Source organism: Ictidomys tridecemlineatus, chromosome 2 (assembly GCF_052094955.1).
Source record: "Ictidomys tridecemlineatus isolate mIctTri1 chromosome 2, mIctTri1.hap1, whole genome shotgun sequence".
Classification (NCBI taxonomy): domain Eukaryota; kingdom Metazoa; phylum Chordata; class Mammalia; order Rodentia; family Sciuridae; genus Ictidomys; species Ictidomys tridecemlineatus.
This window is the reverse complement of record NC_135478.1, coordinates 225,042,050-225,060,372: the sequence shown is the minus strand read 5'-3', so window position 1 is coordinate 225,060,372 and position 18,323 is coordinate 225,042,050. Positions and strand designations below refer to the sequence as shown.

The 18,323-nt window shown below is 41.2% G+C and overlaps 4 non-coding genes across 4 annotated transcripts; all 4 read left to right on the top strand.

The window, feature by feature from the left end:
* The first annotated feature begins 2,556 nt into the window (after nt 1-2,556).
* Trnac-gca (transfer RNA cysteine (anticodon GCA)) lies at nt 2,557-2,628 on the top strand. The gene has a single exon. It is a non-coding gene; the product is annotated as a tRNA-Cys (tRNA).
* A 7,522-nt stretch (nt 2,629-10,150) lies between these two features.
* Trnac-gca (transfer RNA cysteine (anticodon GCA)) lies at nt 10,151-10,222 on the top strand. Its single transcript has one exon. It is a non-coding gene; the product is annotated as a tRNA-Cys (tRNA).
* Nucleotides 10,223-12,115: 1,893 nt separating this feature from the next.
* Trnac-gca (transfer RNA cysteine (anticodon GCA)) lies at nt 12,116-12,187 on the top strand. The gene has a single exon. It is a non-coding gene; the product is annotated as a tRNA-Cys (tRNA).
* Nucleotides 12,188-13,754: 1,567 nt separating this feature from the next.
* Trnac-gca (transfer RNA cysteine (anticodon GCA)) lies at nt 13,755-13,826 on the top strand. The gene has a single exon. It is a non-coding gene; the product is annotated as a tRNA-Cys (tRNA).
* The last annotated feature ends 4,497 nt before the right edge of the window (nt 13,827-18,323 follow it).

The window sequence follows — 18,323 nt, the reverse complement described above, 5'->3', positions numbered from 1 at the left end:
CTATAAAACCCAGGAGGGCTTGGAATGATGTGTTGCAAACACTGAAAGAAAATAACTGTCCACCAAGATTGCGAGAGCCAACAAAGCTATCCTTTAGAATCAAGAGGAAATTAAAACATTCCAAGATAAGCAGAAACTATAAGAATTCATAACCACTAAGTTGGCACTATGGAAAATATTTGATAAAATACTACATAGAGAAGAAATCAAAAACAAACCTCAGAGCTTACAAATGGTCAAGCCTCATTTGTTAATCAAAATGCACCAAACTCTGCATCACAAATTATGTATTTTCTCTCATATGTGATATATACAGAGGGAAAAGGAAAAGAAAGTTGGGGGGGATGTCAAGAAAATTGAAGGGATATCAGTAGAGTACTGAAAAGCTACCAGGGGAGGAAGAGGAGGATGGAATGGGGAAATACTGGAGAATGATATTGGTCAAATTATATTGTTATATTTTGTGCATGTATGAATATTTAACATCCAATGCTACCATTATGTACAATTAAATTGCACAAATCAAATATATGGTAGGAAAGACAGACTGTGGCTTTGGGAAACAGTATGCTCTTGAGCATATTTGGAAAACTCAGATTGATTGGATGAGGCCGTGGGCCTTGGGTAGAGGTGTGTATAGTTTGCATGTTACTCTGATCCAGAAGGCAGACTGTGGCACATGAGTCTCTTGGCCCAGTTGCTTGCTTATTCCCATATCTGGCCCTTTTCTAAGAATTTTTTCAGATCTTGCATTAGAGATGGACCCTGAACTTTGGGTACTGGGTAGTCACATGCCATGCCTAGTAGTGCCTGTTCAGCTGCTGAGCTGGTGGTGTGGGGCCAATCTGGGATCCTGACCTCTCTGGAAAGATGTCTCCCTTCCATCTAGGACTGCAACATGCAGGAGAAGAGAGCAGAGAGTGGAGATACAAGATGAACCCTTAAGGGCAGCAACATGCAGGGTGGTGTGAGGAAGTGGGGAGTCCTAATGGAGGGAAATAGTGAAGAAAAACTCAGGAGAGAAGGAAACAGCAAGGTTCCAGGTCTGAACAGAGATTCTGCAAACTGTTTCCCCCCCAAAGGTGCTGAGGAGGAGGAGGAGGAAGCTGCAGGGTGCTAGGCAGGAAGACTTCTAGAAATGCTGGGACAGGTCTCTGGGGAAGGACAGGGCCAGCTCAGGGTGAGAATGAGGTCTGTCTGTTTGAGGTCAGTCACCTCCCTCTAGTTCACTAGAAAAAAGAGATATGAGATCCTGTGACCCAGTGTTAACCAGGGAGGTCTGGATAGGGACAAGGGGATAACTCAGGGCAAAGCAAATGCCTGATAGTAGGCATCGCTGGTTCAAGATGCTGTCACCTGCTGACCCCTCTGTTATAGGGAACACAGGTTTGCAGCTGCTGTCCTGATCATGCTCTAGGGACTTTGGATCTTTGGACTCCCATTTCTTCACCTTTCAGTGGGCTGGATCCTCTCTTCAGGCTCCTTCTCTGTGAACCTTAAAGGACTGGAAAAATAGAGAGAGAGGGGAGGAAGAGGAGAGCAGAGATGCAGTTCATCCTCTGCTCAGAGTGTTTGGTGAACAGAAGCCTTCATCATCAATATGGGTTCCACTGTGACTCTGTCTCTAATCAGATTATTTTCTTGGGGGAGGGATGATTAATTAATGTTTTTCACTTTTACAGTATCTTAGATCGCTAATAGGGTTTGGTTTCAGGTGTCCCCCAAAATCTCCAGAAAATGTCCAGAAATTAAATTATTTGATTCTGAGTGGTGTAACCCAATCAGTGGATTAATCCATTTGATGGATTAATTATTTGAATGAACTGACTAGTAACTCTAGGCATTGTGGAGTAGCAAAGGATGTGGTGATTTGGGACGTGCCCTTGGGGTTTGTACTTTGTCCCTGGTGCCTCACTTGCAGTCTCTGCTTTCTGGCAGCCACACGCCAGCATCGTTCCTGCACCACCAACTTCTCCCATGATGTTCTGACTCCACTAAGACCCAGAACACTTCAGTCTTATGATCACAGATTGCACCTCTGAAACTGGGAGCCTTATCTTCCTATAAGGTATTCTTGTGAGGTATTTTGATCACAGTGATGAAGAGCGAATTAACATAGGTGCAGATTAAATGGGTACCTCCAAACTGTCAGAGAGTCAGAATCCCACATGGATCTGCTAGAGGCACACGTCATCCCTCCATCCCCTTCTCAGAGGGTTGGGTTAGGGGTTGTCAGGAAGGAATCAAGAATGTTTGCTCCTGTCCATCCCAGGCCCCACCCTCACCTCTAGAGGATCTGCTGAGCAGCCAGCTCTATGGTCTGCCTCTTCTGGCAGTGAGAAGGAGGTTCCTGATGCAGACATCCATCATTTTTATGCCCTATGCTCAGCCAGGTTTTAGGGAGGAGGAACATGCTGGTTATACCTGCCTAGTCAGGGCGTGGCCTAGCAGGAAGGAAGCTCATGAAGGCAGACACTAGCAGTGCACCTCTCCAGGTGGAGAATCTAGGGTGTGGCCATCCAGGTTTCAGGTGCTTATTTCACATCCATAGCAGCAGGGGGTATAGCTCAGGGGTAGAGCATTTGACTGCAGATCAAGAGGTCCCTGGTTCAAATCCAGGTGCCCCCTTATTTATGTACTATTTTGGTAGCTACCATAACCAGTACCTCTTAGGTGGGCTCTGAGTGACATTGGGAGATCTCCATTGGGGTTGATAGAAACCACTTTCGATCCTGCTTTTCAAAGCTGCATAACATGGGGCCGCAATGACATGCCTTTTATGTATAGGGCCTCTGTTCTCAACCCTACTACCCTCCTATCATCATCCAAGGCTTTCAATCCTGCTTTTCAAAGCTGCATAACATGGGGCTGCAATGACATCCCTTTTATGTGTAGGGTCTATGTTCTCAACCCTACTACCTTCCTATCATCACCCAAGACCCCCAAGGCCACCTTGACTTGGAGTCCCCATTCTCATTGGTAGAGTGCACACACAGTAGGTCTCAGAAGCCACCTGGAGCCCCCTTCCCACCTCCCTGTGGCTCTGCTTCTCTTCCTCCTGCACATTCCACCTTCATCCCTTGTTCTCAGTCAAGGACAAATGGCACTTGGTTTGGCCCAAAGCTGGCCACTGTGTGATGAGATGTGTTTCTGCATTCCCAGGTCCCTAATTCTCAGGTTTAGGTTGGGGGACGGGGGCAAGACTGCTAATAAGGACAAGCACCATCAGGAGGTGAAACCTGAAGGAGGCTGCAGATGTCAGGAGGGTTACTCAGTTACAGTCAGTGTTCACTGAATTTCACTGATTTAGCCTCTGATTTCAACTATTCTTGGCTCCTACTGGTTTTTGGTGTGGGTTTGTTCTTATTTTTCTAAGGCCTTGAGATGTTATGTTAGATTAGTTATTTGGTACCATTCTATTCTTTTAATATATAAGCACAATGCCATGGATTTTCCTCTTAGAACTGCCTTCAGACTGTCCCAAATATTTTGATATCACTATTCTCACTTCCTTCTAAATATTTTTAATTTTCCTCTGGTTTCTTCTGTGATCCTTTCATCATTCAAAGTTTAAGAATTCAAAGATATTAAAAATACAAAGGTTATGTTTTCTGACCAAAATAAAATTTAACTAGAAATAAATAATATCAAAAACTAGAAAATCCTACAAGATTTAGAAATTCTCTAGTGTATTCAGAAACAAAAAGTTTTACTTTTAAACAAACTATGTGTCAAGAAAAAATTTGTAATAGGTATTAGAAAATATTATACTAATGATTATGACAAACATACTAGATGTTGAAACTTGGCAGTTGCAGCAATAGCTGTACCTGGAGGGCAACAAATATCCTTAATCCACCTACAATAATGTAAATGGAAAATTGAAGAATAATTAAACATTGATGTGCAAAACCATTTAAATACAACAGTAAAAATAAATTCAAAAAAGAATAAGGAAGCTGGTAGAAGAGATTAATTAATGAAATCATCAATTAATGCAGTAGAAAATGAATAGGATCCATAAAGCTGAAGTTATTCTTTGAAATAAATAACAAAAATGATAATTCAGACAACATTAAGTATAAAAGAAAACACTGATAGCCAACATCAAAAAAGTAAAAGTTTACACAATTATATTCTCTATAGAATTAAAAATATTATAAAGAGGTTATGAGCCAATTTTGCCAATAAAACCTAATAAAAGTTGGCGTAGAACATTTTTTGGAAAAATACAATATGCATGAGGAGAGAGAAATCCTTTGATTGATGGTCCTAATTCTCTCTCCCTTCTCACTAATCCACTTTGGTTAGTTTAGGAAGACTGATCTGGCTGAATAGAAAATACAATACTTGATCTGATCCAGGTCCTAGTACATGCACTTCCTGAGCAGTTGATGGCAAATCTTCACACTCTCCCAACTATCAATAATATGCCAAAAATATGCCCAGAAAGCTTCTACTGTTATGTGATCCCTTCCACATCCCTGTAAGAGCAGGACATGGTAGGTATCTCCTGCCAGATTTGCTAGAGTGTGTCCAAATGAGTCAAGCCCAAGAACATGTTTTCTTGAAATATAGGGAGATCCATGAGATTATAGATCTCATAATACATTGTTCACAACTGATCCTTAATAAGTCCTATTTACATTTATAATGTAAATATAAGTAGAGCAATTGGAACACTGGAGGCACATTAGAGGTTGACTGGGGATTGTAGGAGGCCCAGAGAAAAGAATTTTTAACCTGCATCTTGAAAGCTGAGATTTTGAGCAGTACCCAGGTTCCCCCAAGACGTTTTTCCTCACCTCTTTGATCTTTGTCTTCATCCTCTGGCATAGTTTTATCAAAATTATTAAAGAAGAAATAGAAATCATAAATAATCCTATAACTCTTGAAAAATTTAAGTTCTTGAAAATTTTTTGTCATTAAAAAATTTTTTAAAAATCCTCCACACATGTAGTTTCAACATTTCTTTGAACATTTCAGAAAGAAATGATGCAAGTCTTAGGCAAACACTTCTGAAAATAAAACTAAATAAAATGGTACCTTCCCAACAGCTTTTATATAGCTAGTTAAACATGCTATGAAAAATACCAAAGATTGTGTAAGAACAGAAAACAACAGACCAACCTTGCATATTAACTATGATATTAAAAACAATTTATATTGTCTGGGCTTGTGGCTCAGCAGCAGAGTGCTCGCCTAGCACGTGCAGGGTACTGGGTTCGATTCTCAACACCACATAAATATAAAATAAAGGTATTGTGTCCAACTACAACTAAAACGAAATACTTTTTTAAAATTTATAAATGTTTTAATAAATAAAATTTATTACATAAAAATGACATGTAATAACCAGATTAATTTTAATCCACAAATGCAAGATTGGCTTATCATTAGAAAGCTCTGTTAATGCAATTTGGAACATACTATTTATAGCAAATGCTTTGTCCCTCTATGGATCAGCTTTCGTCATCTCTGTGCCGACAGGCCCAAGTGCCAACTGTCCCCACCTTGACTTACTCTAACAGCTTGTTAAGGCTGCCAGAACAGGCAAAACCCAAGAGTCCCAGGGAAGTAGAACCCTATCCCCAGGAGCAGCCCTCAGCCACTATTGCTGGAGTGGGTGGATAAATCCCTCATCCTTGTCCTTTGGGGAAGTTGATCTGAGGCAGGGCACACACTTTCAGAGATTCCAAGTGGCACAATGCTCCAGTTGCCTGTGATACCAACTTTCCTGTATCCAGCTATTTTTCCTTCCTTCCTTTCTCTGACTGACATACCCACTCTATTGGGGATTCCTGGGTTTATCCCCCAAATACACTACTTGGCACCAAATTTTCTTCTAGAGAAATCCAAACCGAGACCCCAGATTAAAAGAGAAAAATCCTCTGCTTGTTAAAAGACACGAAGAATAAACATTCATCAGGTTCAGTACACATTTATGAGTTTTAGAAAGTTTTTAGCCAACTAGGGAAAGCACCCCAACTCTATAACATGTGACCAGGAATCTACCAAAAACATGAAATGAAATACTATCCATTGGTGGGATGTTGAAAGCTTTTCCTGAAAACTGGGAACCAGACAAAAATGTTTATTATCACCACTGCTCTTCTTAATGAGCTTAATGAGCTTCTTAATCAGTTAGGGCTCAAAAACCATAAAGTAAAATGTGCAGTTATAAGGAGAATGAAACCTCCTTAATTTGCAAATGATGCAATTGATCATGGGAGCACAAAAGGGTCTCTAAGCACATTTTAGATTTATTAGCTGGTCTAGCAATATGGCTGGATTCAAAGTTGAAAGTAATTGCATTTCAATGTAATGGCCACAAATTTTAGAAAATGAAACGTTCTATTTGACAAACATAAAAATATCAAATTCCTAGGAATAAATCAAATCAAAGATGTGAAAATGATCTGTACAACCATGGAGCATTGTGAGCAGAAATGGAAGAACAAAAACAGTGAAAAGATGGACAGTTTAGGGATTGAATACCTCAACATGACAAACATGTCAATTTCCCCGCATTTTATCTAGAATGTCAAAGCAATCTAATCAAAATACCAAGAGAGAAATTCAACATGCAGGGTGTGAAGATGGGATGGAATTGCAGTAGCCCATATTGCCAGACAAGAGGAAGGAGCTGGAGGATTTGCCCTGCCAGATCTCCAAACTGACTGGAGCCCAGGAAGCAAGGGTTCCCGTGGTTGATGCAAGCACAGGCAGAGCCCAACAGGTGAGAGCAGATCCTTGGGAGAGCCCCTCACAGACTTGGCTGATGGCCACCATGACCTGCAGAGCAGGGAGGAAAGGCCAGCTGTCCAGCAGATGGTGTGGAAGTCTGGGGTGGCCATCAGCAAAGAGAGGTGCCTCTGCCTCATTCCACACTCAAAAATCAGGTCCCAGTGTGTCTCGAACCTCAGAGTGACAGGCAAAACAAGTCCGGGAGTCAGGAAAACATAAGGACAGGCCCGTGAAGGTGGACACAAGAAGCACAGCAGCCACAGAAAACGATGGATAAGAGTGACAGAATGAAAACGAACTCTAGGTCATTACTAGACACCACTGGAAAAGTAAGTTCTGGATGCACAGTAGAGTGAAGGCAGAGAATGACAGTGAGGTGGATATTTCAAAAGAATGAGAAGAAAGGTTTTGAATGCTTTCACCACAAAGAAATGAAAAATGCTTAAGGAGACGAGTGTTTAACTGATTTTAACATCAAATAATGTTCAAATGCATCAAATCACCACAATACATGTCCCGTGTATATGTACAGATCTCATGTGTCACAAAATGGACACCAGTTAAAGAGCTAAGAGGCAACACATGGGGTGGGAGAGTCTGCATGTATTACTGAAGAAGGGTTCATGGACGAAATATATGAAGAACTTGCACAGAGCAAATAAAGAGTGTAGACAACACAGTAGGTAAGTGAGCAGAGACGTGTCCCCAAACTGAGTGTGCATCAGACCACGGTGTGAAACAGTGTTCGGACCTCACTGCATTCATGGAAACAAATTAAACCACAGTGAGATGGCCCTACATCTCAGCAGGATGGTTACCATGGTGGACACTGAGGATTCCACGTGTTGGTGAGGATGTGTGACCGCACCCACACTCACGCTGCTGGTACAGTGGAATCTGATGTGACCACTTAGACCCCCATCTGGCTTAGTCAATACTGAAAACATGAATTCCTAGGATGGAGCAGTTCTGTTCCTAGATATAGACCCCATAGAGTGTCCATGCACATGCAGGAACATCCAGCAGCATTGCCCTCAGGAGCCCACCCTGGATACACACGGAATGTCTGTCGTCAGTGGGACAGACAGACAAATCATGCTGCAGTCAGCCATGGAACACAGAGCAGGAATGGAAAACAACAAATGATTGCGACAGTGGACGGATGTGGATGGATCTTATTGACGTGAGGATGGGTGAAGGGGGCCAGACTCAGAGTATCTCGTGTCTGATTCCATGTAGATGCAGCTGCACAGCAGGCCAACACATCCAAGCTGATGTTCTTTGCAGGAGGCAATAACAAGGAGGGAGTCCACAGGAGCCTCTGAGTGCTAGAGACTAACTATGCCTTGACTCAGGTGGTTACACGTGTGCATGCATCAACCTCCATCAACCTCTCCATGATAACTCACATACTTTAGTGAATATGCTATACCTCCTTAAAATAAATAAAAAGGAAACATGTCAATTACATTTTCATTTCTTGAACATCTCATTTGATTCATTCAAAATACCTATTTGTTCATTTTGGTAATCTTTGCTCCTCAGTTTAGCTTCTAATTCTCTCTTATGAAAGATACTCTGATTTATTCAAATAGTTTTATATGTGGGGTCTTGCAGGTTGATTTCCATTGTTTATTCTTTCTCTTTACTTGAATGGAGCTGGTTCCTTGGGAGCCTATGTGTTCAGCAAACAATATGAAAAACTTAGTACCTGCCAGTCTTTCATATGAATTAAACCATGTAGTCTAAACAACCCAACAAAGTGTACACTCTTTTTTTTACTCAAATGGATCATAACTTTTCACTTCTCTTGTTGTATATGATGCAGAGTAACAATTCATGGAATCATACAAGTACATAGGGTAATAATTCTCATCCCATCATCTTTTCCTTCCCTACCACTCCTCCTCTATGCTCACTCTTCTCTGCCCAACACAAAGTTCCTCCGTTCTTCCCTTGCCCCACCCCATTATGGATCAGCATTGGACCTATAAGAGAAAACATTTGGTCTTGATAGCATGATGTACTCAAACTCTATCCACTTACTTGCAAATGCCATAATTTTATTACCCTTTAATGCTAAGTAATATTCCATTGAGTGTATGTATATACCACAGTTTCTTTGTTCATTCATCTATTGAGAGGCACCTAAGTTGGTTCCACAGTTTAGCTATTGTGAATTGAGCTGCTATAACATTGATGTGGCTTTGTCACTGTAATATGCTGATTTTAAGACCTTTAGGTAGAGACTGGGGAGTGGGATAGCTGGGTCAAATGGTGGTTCCATTGCAAGTTTTCTGAGGAATCTCTGTCCTGTTTTCCAGAGTGGTTGTACCAATTTGCAGTCTCACCAGCATTGAAATAGTGTAACTTTTCCCCCACATGCTCGCCAACACTTACTGTTGCTTGTATTCTGGATAACTGCTATTCTAGAGTGAGAGGAAATCTTAGAGTAGTTTTGATTTGCATTTCTCTAACTACTAGACATGTTGAACATTTTTTCATATATTTGTTGACTTATTGTATATGTTCTTCTGTGAAGTATCTACTCAAATCCTTATACATTTATTGATTGGATTATTTGTTTTTGTTTATTGTTGTTGTCCTCGTTGTTTTTGGTGTTAAGATTTTGAATTCTTTATATACCCTGGAGATTAGTGCTCAATCTGATGTGGCTGTGGTAAAGATTTCCTCCCATTTTGTTGGCTCTCTCTTCATGTTATTGATAGTTTCCTTTGTTATTATCCCCATTTTGTAGGATTACAGATGAGGAACAAGGGAGAAGTGTCCTGCTCCTGAAACTAAAACCCAGGCTGTCAGACTTCAGAGTCAAAGCTGCAGGCATCTGTGTCACCCTGCTCCTGCCAAGCTGCTGAGAGCATGTCCTGCTCCTTGGGCTCTCTTGGTGTTGGTTCTTCAATATTCAGATTCCTAAATCTACTTCCACGTCTGCATCATTCTCTGTGTATATTAACTGGAGGATAAGTTGGAAGGGTTATCATTTGTTGTAGATTTTAATTTTTTAGAATGTGCCCTGAACTGAGCATTGGGAGGAGGGTCAGTCCCAATTGTGAGGAGGTGTGTAGGAGCAGACACCTGTATCACTGGAGTGTGTTCTGGTAGGTCGCACCATGAAGGCGCAGTATTTGACTCTGAGGGCCACTCTAGCATCTAGTGCTTCTCCATGCTGCTACCTGCACAGGGTCCCAAAGCTGGGAAGACACAGGCTGAGCACTTTTGTGGAGGGGAGGCTGTCTGTTGTAGGCAGCAGGGTGAGGAGTTTCCTGTGACCCAGGCCTGGCAGCTGCCAAGAGCTCCCATCCTGAGGTAGTGACTCACACGTCACAGGTTGTCTGTAGTGGCTGTAGGATTCAAAGACATAATGAGCCCCATAAAATTAGCAGGGGGTATAGCTCAGGGGTAGAGCATTTGACTGCAGATCAAGAGGTCCCTGGTTCAAATCCAGGTGCCCCCTACTCAGGCTGAATTTTGGCCTTCCCTTATAAAGGAACTAAACTGTGCATGAATCCATCTGATGGATGAACCATTTGGCTGCACTCACTGGGTGGTAATTGGAGGCAGCTGGGGTATACCTGGAGGAAGTAGCCACTGGGATATCACTGGGGTTTAAATTTAGTTCCTAGTGGCTCAATCACTGTCTTCTTCCTGCTTCCTGATAAACCCAGCCTAATTCCCTCTTAAGATCAGGAGCCATCTTGTCACAAGTTATAAAATATTCATTTCTGTTATCTGCAAAATATTAGGATTTCAATTTGACCTGGCCATATTTTAATGTTTTAAACTTACTTGGAATGCCTGCCTCTGCCTTGATCTCACCTTTTTCTGGATTTTTCTAACCAGATATCAACCCTCTCTGAAACCTTAGTGGCCCCTCATAAATTCTGGCTTTCCCTGGCCAGATAACAACCCTCTCTGAAATCCTAATGGTGCCTCAAAAATTCTCATGTTGAGATCTAAATTTACTCCCTAATTACTGAACCATTTAGACCATTAACCTACTACCTGCCTTTGTTTGATGCTTGTCAAAATTCTGTTGTCTGTAATTTCTCAAGACACGCCTCCCTTTTTGAAACTTTCTGTGCTATAAAGCTGAGCTCCTAGAGAGCTGGAGTACTGTCTTGTATGCCCACAGGTTTTGGGAGAGACATTCCTGTATGGCCAGCATTACAAGCTTGCTTTTATTTGATTTAAAAATAGAGTCAGTGGTCTTTTATTTGCATCATGGTTTAACACTACCATGAACTGAGTAGATTTCCTTTGCCACACTCTTTGTCCATGATACTCAGCCTCATCTTTGGTCCAAAATACTGGAGTAAGATAACCATGAACTGACCTTCTGAATTCATGAGTCCAAAATCAACATTTATTCCTTAAATGGGGTTCTTGTGAGGTATTATGGTCACCATTATGATTTAGATATGAGGTTCCCCCAAAAGTTAATGTGTGAGAAAATGAAAGAAGGTTTAAGGTGAAATGATTGGGTTATGAGAGCATTAACATTATCAGTGCCTTGATCCCCTGAAGGGTTTAACCAGTTGGTAACTGAAGTAGGTGGTGTGAGGCTAAAGGAGGTGGGTGACTGAGGATTTGCCTTTGGGGTATATATTTTGTCTGTGGTGAGGGAATCTCTCTCTGCTTCCTGGAGTGATGTCCTGACCTGCTTTATTCTACGACAGCATCTTCTATGACGTTCTGCCTCACCTGGAGACCTGCAGAATGGAGCTGACTGGGGTGGATGAACCTTTGAAAACATGAGAGCCCCAGAAAATTTGTCTTGTCTGGTGTTTTGGTCACAGGATGAGAAACTGACTAAAAGAGTCACAGTAGTTAGAAGCTGACTAACACAGGCACATATCAAAGCAATAGCTCAAACCGGTATCTGAGTCAGATCATGCAGGGAGCTGCTAGAAGCACATGGGATCCCTAGGTCCTTTCCCAGAGTGTAGAGGTTTCAGGAAGAAACCAAGTTTTACTCTTGCCCATCCCAGACCCCAACCCCAAGTATGAATTAGAATCACCTGAGCAGTCTATCAAAGTGCCATTTCCCAGTGCCACCCTCACCTAGAAAAGGTCTGCTGAGCAGCCAGCTGTTGTACTCTGGCTCCTCTAGTTCAGTGTGAAAGAGGTTCCTGCTGCAGACAGCCACCATTTCCAGGCCCCCACTCAGCCAAGTTTTAAGGAGGAGGAAGGTGCAGGTTACACCTACAGGTGTATAGACAGGAAGGGGTGTGGCCTAGCAGGAAGTTAGTGTATGATGGCAGAACACTAGCAAGTGCACATCTCCAGGTGGGGACTCCTGGGTGTGGCCATCCAGGTTTAAGGTGTTTATTACACACACAAGGCAACAGGGGGTATAGCTCAGGGGTAGAGCATTTGACTGCAGATCAAGAGGTCCCTGGTTCAAATCCAGGTGCCCCCTACTCATGCTTACTTTTGACATCCTCTCCTACACAGATGCCTCAATTTCCTCTTCTTCTTCAGTACACACCAGGTAAACATTCTCTTTATCACAAGCAGCCCCATTCTGAGGCTCTACTGTGGTTATTCTTAACCCCAAGTATGAATTAGAATCACCAGAACAGTCTATGAGAGTGCCATTTCTCAGGCCCCATTCTAAATCCACTTTAGCACAATATTTTACAGGGAGAGGTTTGTCTCTTGTCTTCTTTTGCTGCTCTGTAGACGGTGTTGTGATCCTAAAGTGGGAGACACCAACTGGGACCTTGAAGGCAGAGCACTAGAATAACTGGAGTGAAGAACTATGGCACTTGTCCCTATGCTATACCATGCCAAACCTGGACCACCTAATTGTATTTTTATGTGACAGAAAAAAAACTTCTGGTTTAATTGCTCATTAGTGTCTTGTATTGATTTTTGGCTATTTGTGTGTTCAGATGCACAGTCAAGTCTTATTCTACACAAAACCCCCACCCAACCCTCAGTCATGGCTGTTCCCTGTCAAGGTCTTAGAACATGCAGGTTCTTGCTCACACCTCTCCTCATTTCTACCTCATCTTCCTATTTCTTACTGAACCTATTCATTGTCCTAATGTTGACCCTCTTCTCCTCCATCTCTCTCTGGGCCATGATCCTGGGCAACCTTGTGGCTCTCCTGTTCATGTACCCATTGTGGACCCTAGAGTTGCCCCTCAGACATGACTCCAGCTCCTCTCAGGATTTGCCTGTGGCCTCTCTTTTTTCCCCACAGCTCCTTTCTTGTTCCATGAATGCAAATGCCAGTGGCTATTTCTACCTTTGCTCTGGAGTCTCCAGTTGTTGTTGGAGTAAAGAATGGAGCCAGACACATGGTTCCATGCAAATCTGTGGCAGAGGGATCAAAATTATCACCCTCTTTTTATGGGAAAGGGTATGAATTATGTCATTATGTTCCTTTCTTTTCATTCTTTTAAAGAATTGGGGAGTATGTCTGTATTTGACTGCAGGTCCCTTGTTCAAATCCAGGAGCACCCTGCAGTATCACCTTCTACCTTCCTGATTTAGCAGTCTCCTTATTAGAAAGGTCTTTGGTCATCTTCCCCACTCTCCAGAGTCTGTCCTGGCTTCTCCAGTGTGCCTCCTCAGCATTTGGAGGAGGTATGGTCACTCTTTTCCATGGTTTATCACCTCTGTGTCTGTGGCTTGTGCTGACCTAAAGCTTGGAGATATTTCTGTGCCTCTCAACAGGCAAGAGCCCTCTCCAGTTCCTGGGCTTCTGTGTTCAGCCAAATGTTTTTCTGATTAATTCAACTTAGAATCATGAAAGTTTAGTGGGGCTGGGGAAACAATCCCTTGCCAATGCTCATCCTATCATCCAATAATTCTAATTGGCAGGAAAAAGGTATTGGAATTTATACTTGTATTTTAAATGACTTTTAGGATACAATGCATATGAAGGTCTAACACTAGCAAGTACACATGTGATGGTGGTAAAATCCAGGGTATGGCCACCCAGGTTTAGAGTGCTTATTAGACACACATAAAGAGCAGGGGGTATAGCTCAGGGGTAGAGCATTTGACTGCAGATCAGGAGGTCCCTGGTTCAAATCCAAGTGCCCCCTCCTTTTGAACACAAGGAAGAACTGAATGAAACTTGGTGACCAATGGTTTAAAATAGTAAACATCATGTTAAGTGAAATAAGCCAGACTCAGAAAAATCAAGGAATGTTTCCTTTCCTATGTGGAAATGTGAGCAAATTAAGGGAAAGAAGGTGCGTAAGTATCAAATATAAGGATAAAGGGAATATCAGTGAAGTAGAAGAAGGAGACAGAGGGAGAGAGAATGGATGGGAAAAGAGAGGAAATAGGGCTTGAATTTAACAAAATCGTGTTATATGTATATACAATTGGTACACAGAGAATTTCACCTTTATGTATGTGTAGAAAATATCAATGAAAAATAAGTGAGTGAAAAGAAAATCAATAGAATATAGAAAGGAGAATAAGGGAGAGTGGAGGGAGTGCAAGATGGGGGAATGGAACTGAAACCAAATTCCATATGTTTGATTTTGTCAAAATGAAACCAACTTATGTATAATTTTTATGCACTAATAAAAATAATAGAAAAAAACTTTTCACAAAGGGGTAAAATTGACATTTGTGGGGAAATAAAGAACCCAAATTGCTATTTCTAGCAGCCATAAGAATTTCCAGAGAATTCCAGGCCATATTTGATTCTGCAAGACTGCTAAATTATGATGTAAATTTAATTTACAGTTTCCCAGGTATGACAATTAGGGATCTGATCTGGAAAATTAGATCCCAATAGTTGTCATGGGAATTCATAGGATTTGTACAACCTGCAGGTTTTCTAATCAGAAGAGCGCCAACCCTCCCTGACAGCTGGAGGCCCTCCTGCTCTCCCGCTGAGCTGACCCTGTTCTACTTTGCTTCTCCTCTTATCTCAGCCCTACTGCCTCTGTCTTTTGGTCAATAACTTGAGAAAATTCCAGCATGCCAACTTCAGAGTCACACCTGGCAGGTGGAGGCTTCAATGCCAAAGTAATCACCAGACTATGCTTATTTGTAACAGCAAAAATCAGGGGAATGTATGTAGAAATAAATTCATGACAGTCGTGGACCAAGGAAAGAAAAATAGCAATGTTAAACTCTACAGAGTTTCTTATTGGTTTGATTTTGGGTTCAGAGGCCTACCTGATAAGCAGAAATTTTATTTTTGAACATATTTTTTCCAATTGGAAATCAAATTATTTTAAAAACCAGTGGAACCGAGATGCCAGAATATCCTTGAAAACTAAATCGAGATGGGAAAAGTGGAGTATACTATGTGTACATGTCCATACCTCTGCCTCCTACACAATAGTTATATGACAAGCCTTTAAATACAACCTCAAGAAATACAGCATTTGCTTGAGGACTATCTTTGAGAACCATTTTATTTGCATATCTTTATGGACCCATGAGAGATGCCATAGCTAAAATGTGTCTCCTAATTAGATTTGAGGCTGAAAGTTTTTTAAAAAGTGGAAGAAGCTAAAAATTGCCCTCAATCATCCCGTTCCAGGCATCTTAATAGCCCACAGAAATACTATTGATGCAAATAGTCTGTTCATGTGGAGTGTGAGCACCCACACAGAATAGGTTCATTTTCTCATTCTTACAAACAACACTGCAATGGCTAACCATGTACATACAGCTTTGCACACTCATATAAGATGAACGAAATGCCCACTTTAAAGTATTCTGCTTGCAAGTACCCTCCCAGAAAAGACATAGCAATTACGACACATCCCATCATCCCTGTAAAAAGTGCCCATCACCTTTTGAAATAATCACATATAATCCATGCATGAATGGTTATGTCACCATGAGGGAGGTTTCAAGATGGTGGAAGAGATGAGGTTGCTTTCCTGGCTGCACCATGGTATGAATGCAAGAAAGCAGATAGGAACCTTCTCAGCAAGGTGGGTTGAATAAAAAGGGACTTTACTGAGAATTGATACTGGACATTCAAAGCAAATCAGGGACTCAGGAGGTTGGATGTTACAAAATAAAGAAGGAGCCTCAGCCCCACTGCCCCCCACCACTGCCAACAGAGCCACTCAGACCAGTGCCCCCACAATCAAAGTGGAGGAATAAGGAAATTAAAGGAACACACATTTTTAGGATGTTTGTGGCATGTCTGGGTATGGAGAGATCCAAGATCAAACACACAGCCAGATTTACCAAAAGGTGTGCTTCACAATGTCAAGCTGCATCTCTTCCTACTGCTCCTGGATTTCAAAGGAACCATTTTGTAGCTATGATGTGGTGCTGGCATCTGGGGGAGTTGACTCATAGTGAACCACAGTATTGTGAAGATTCCTAACATACAGAATTAGGAGAGAATTTTAAAGATTGCCAAAAACCTGACAGGTCACATTTAGAGGGAAAACAAACTGGATCTCAGTGGATTTCTCAACCCAGACCCTCAAAGCTAGGCGGTCTTGGAATAATATATAGCAAGCTCTGAATGAAAATAGACTCCAACCAAGAATACTATACCCAGCAAAATTAAGGTTCAGAACTGGAAATGAAATTAAAATCTTCCATGACAAAGAAAAGTTTAAACAATTCACAATTAGGAACCCTGCACTACAAAACATACTCAATAAAATATTTCATAAAGAAAAACTAAGAAAAAAGTGAAAACCAGCAAAGAAAGAAACTACCCTAGAAGAACAGTCAATCACAGGAGAAACCAATTCACATCAAAAACCAGAAATCATTTCTCAATAATAGCACTAAGTGAAAATGGCCTAAACTCATTACCAAATCTATGTCTAAAGACATAGATTTGCAGACTGGATTACAAAACAAGAACCAACAATATGCTGTCTACCAGAGACTCACCTCCAAGGCAAAGACATCCACAGACTGAAGATAAAAGGATGGGAAAAGACATATTATTTATCTGGATGTTGTCAACTATCCTCCTATCAGACAAAGTGGTCATCAAGCCAAAGTGAATCAGAAGGGACAAAGAATGTCATACTGCTTAAGGTACCTTAAATTATACTACAGAGCTGTAGTAACAAAAATGGCATGGTATTGGAACCAAAACAGACATGAAGACCAATGGTATAGAATAGAAGACACAGGGAGAAACCCACATAAATACAGTTGTCTCATACTAGACAAAGGAGCCATAACCCTACATTGGAGAAAAGATAGCCTCTTCAATCAATGGTGCTGGGAAAATGCAATTCCATATGGAGCAGAATAAAATGAACCCCTACCCTTCACCCTGCACAGAACTTAACTCAAAGGGAATCAAGGACCTAGGCATTAGAACAGAGATCCTGAACCTACTAGAAGAATAAGTAGGCCCAAGTCTCCATCATGTCAGCTTAGAAACCAACTTCCTAAACAAGAGTCCTAATGAATCAAAGAATCAAGAATCAAAAACGGGATGGTATCAAACTAAAAAGCTTCTTCACAGGAAAGGAATCAATCAAAACATGAAGAGAGAGCCTATAGAATGGGGAAAATATTTTCCACCTACACTTCAGGTAGAGTATTAATCTCCAGGATATACCAAAAACTCAAGAAACTTAACACCAAAAAATCCATTAACCTAATCAATAAATGAGCAAAGGAACTGAACAGGAACGTCACAGAAAAATAAATACAAATGGCGAAAAATATATGAAAAAATGTTCAACATCTCTAGAGATTAGAGAAACACAAATTAAAACTACCCTGAGATTTCATCTCACTCCAGTCAGAAGGGCAATTATCAAGAATACAAGTGACATTAAATATTGGTGAGGATGTGGGAAATAGGTACACTCATACATTGCTGGTGGGACTGCAAATTAATACAACCCCTCTGTAATGCAGTATGGAGACTCCTCAGAAAACGTGGAATGAGATCACCACTTGACCTAGATATCCCAATCTTCAATCTCTACCCAAAGGACTTAAAATCAGCATACTACAGTGATGCAGCCACATCAATGTCTATAGTAGCTCAATTCACAATCACTAAGCAATGCAACCAACCTAGGTGCCCCTCAATAGATGAATGGATAAAGAAAACATGGTATATATACACAATGGAATATTACTCAGCCTTAAGGAAGAATGACCTTATGACGTTTGCTGGTAAATGGATGGATCTGGAGATATCATGTTAAGTGAAATAAGCCAATCCCAAGAAACCACAGGTCAAATGTTCTCTCTGATATGCAGATGCTAACACACAGCAAGGCAGGGAGAATAGAAGTTTAGTGGGTTAGACAAAGGGGAATGGAGGGAAGCGAGAGGAAATAGAAATAGCAAAGACAGTAGAATGAATCGAACATAACTTTCCTATGTTCTTATAGGAATCCACCAGAGTTTTTCATATAAGAATCCTCATCATGTACAACCACAAGAAGGGGATCCTAATTAGAATAATTTACACTTGATGTATGCCTAATATCAAAATACACTCATGAGGTTTTCTTTTTTGCGAGGTGTATAGACAAAGCATTAGCAACCTTTACTAAAAGACATTGAGACTGTGTGAAGTAAAAAGATCTCTTGGCCTCTAATATTCCACTTATGGGAAGCAA